This window comes from Clarias gariepinus, chromosome 5, assembly GCF_024256425.1.
Source record: "Clarias gariepinus isolate MV-2021 ecotype Netherlands chromosome 5, CGAR_prim_01v2, whole genome shotgun sequence".
Taxonomy (NCBI): domain Eukaryota; kingdom Metazoa; phylum Chordata; class Actinopteri; order Siluriformes; family Clariidae; genus Clarias; species Clarias gariepinus.
Window position 1 is genome coordinate 287501 of NC_071104.1, and position 2433 is coordinate 289933.

The following is a 2433-nucleotide window of genomic DNA, read 5'->3' on the forward strand; positions in this document are numbered from 1 at the left end:
GTTCATCACAGGGTTTTTGTTTTTTCCCACTTTTTAAGGCAGTAATTTTTAAGGCAGTATTAAATTATGCATCTAACACTAAAACTAACAGACAGTCACACACTTTCTCTGCACTTCAGCCATGGATTACTCTATAATTCTATTAGTTTAGATTTTCGCCTTGCGTCTGGGTTTAATGGATGTAACACCAGACTGTGGACTTCACCTGAAATGTAGCTCTTATTACATCTCATAAACACGTCCAGCACCAACATTACTGCTCATGGGGTTAATCAGTCCAGAGGACAATCAAATGAAATACATTCCAAATCATTTCTCTCTTGTCTGCCGTGGACAATACATCACACTAATAGTGTGTTACTTTAGGACATTGTGGATCTGGACTTACTGGACAAATCCTCGGCCTCTTGAGAAAAAAGTCAGAGCTTAGAATAATGTTGTATATGAAAATTTTATAGGGAAAAGAAATGAACGCCTGATGTCATGTATATTTGTCAAAATGAACAGTAATGTCTGTGTTTACTTGTGATGTCACAGGAGGAGATGTGTGTGTATATAACCACACCTCATGTAAAGATCAGGAGTGAAGGTGTTAACGGGTTATGGGGCATCAGAACAAAACACTCGATATTGTCTGTAGTATGGCTGTTAATTGTCTCATATCAGACCATGAAATATGAATATAATGCACAATCACCTTTACCATGCAAATGTTATGCGACTTTTTTGCGAATGTGTTGGTACTTTTACCATGAAGCGACTTGAAGAGAGCTATCCTGAGGCATGTTCAAAACATGCAACGACATCATTTTATATTCGATCTGATCTTTATTTGGGTGGATATTCTGTGATGTCATCAGCGGTGAAGTGCATGTGAGATACAGTCATGGGTGAAATAAATGGACTCGCCACATCAAGTGCGAAAACTTCAGCGCTGTCACATAATAATATAGTCATAAACATTATGGATTTAATAAATATTATATTACAATATACACGGTGTGGACAAAACATTTCACACACTTTAAGATGCATTTAGTCACCTTTAGCTCTGATTACACACACACACACACATACACACACACACACACACACACTGTGGTGTCCAGTTCATGTGTGTAAATATGGAATATGTCGTGAGCCATCAGTGAAGAAGAAACCCTCCATAGATGTGATCCTCTGGTGGTTCAGTACATTCAGATGGTCAGCTGACTTCATTTTATGTCTCCAGAGGCTTGTACAGTGGACACTATGCATGATGGGAGCATCGCTTCATGTCCTTCCCTTCTCACCCTGACACGCCCATCACTCTGGAATAGTCTCAGTCTGGACTCATCAGGTCACATGACCTTTCTCCATCACTCCAAAGTCCAGTCTTTAACAAACTGAAGACTTTATTCTGATGAGTCTCACTAACGAGTGGTTTGTTATGGGGGAGGGGGAGGGGGGGGACTACACAGTATTAAAAGTTGTAGTTTAGCTAAACGGTCATAAACTGGCTTCTGTGTTCATTCTGCTCTATAAAGTCCTGCCTTTTATACGTCTATACCTTACTGTAGGTTTATACTGGAAACAGTTTCTGATGAAGTTACAGTAATAAAGTCGACATAATAACACAAAGTGTGTGTGTGTGTGTGTGTGTGTGTGTGTGTGAGAACAGTACATTATCCTAACGCCATGTGTTTATGGATGGTGTAAGGATGCGCGAGTGTCGTCTGAAGAGCTGATTAAGTCTCGGTGAGTTAAACTCGTTACAGTTTCTACACAGAAACGCCGCACAACTCAACAGCTGGAAACAGACACGTCATGTTTTTCCTCCTTAAACGAGTTTAACTGACGTGTGGCGCAAATTGCAGGAAGTTAAATCGCCTAAAAATAGAGCAGCAGAATTACGGAGCCAATTTAAGTTGTGAATTGCGTTTATGTGCAAAATACGAGGAAGCAAACAAGATCAAGCGCGGCCGCGTGTATTTAACGCTAACACTCAATGTTCACGGCCTGTTTTTATTCTCCAGCTTGCAGGTTAATGTGAATTATTATTATTATTATTATTATTTTTGCCGAACATTTTTTTTTCTTTTTTTTTCTAACAGCTCTGCAAATCAGAGTTTAATAGGAACGGACATTATGAAGCATCCAAATGACTATTTACAGGCAGGAGAAGTAAACAAAGTCATCAGGACATGGTTATGGATCGAGCAGAAAAAGCACAAAAACACACAACGTGAGGGAGGAAAAAACAAGGTCTTATCAGTAGCAAATTTTTAAAGTTCAGGGAACCTGCTTGCCGTGGATCCTGTGTTCCCCTGCCTGATCCACCTCAGCATCAGGACTCGAGAACACGTCTGGGTTTGAGTGTATTTATTTTTTGTCGCCTTGCGCTTTCAGGGTCCGGGTTCTGAATCTAGGGGAGATGTCCACCACATATATGTT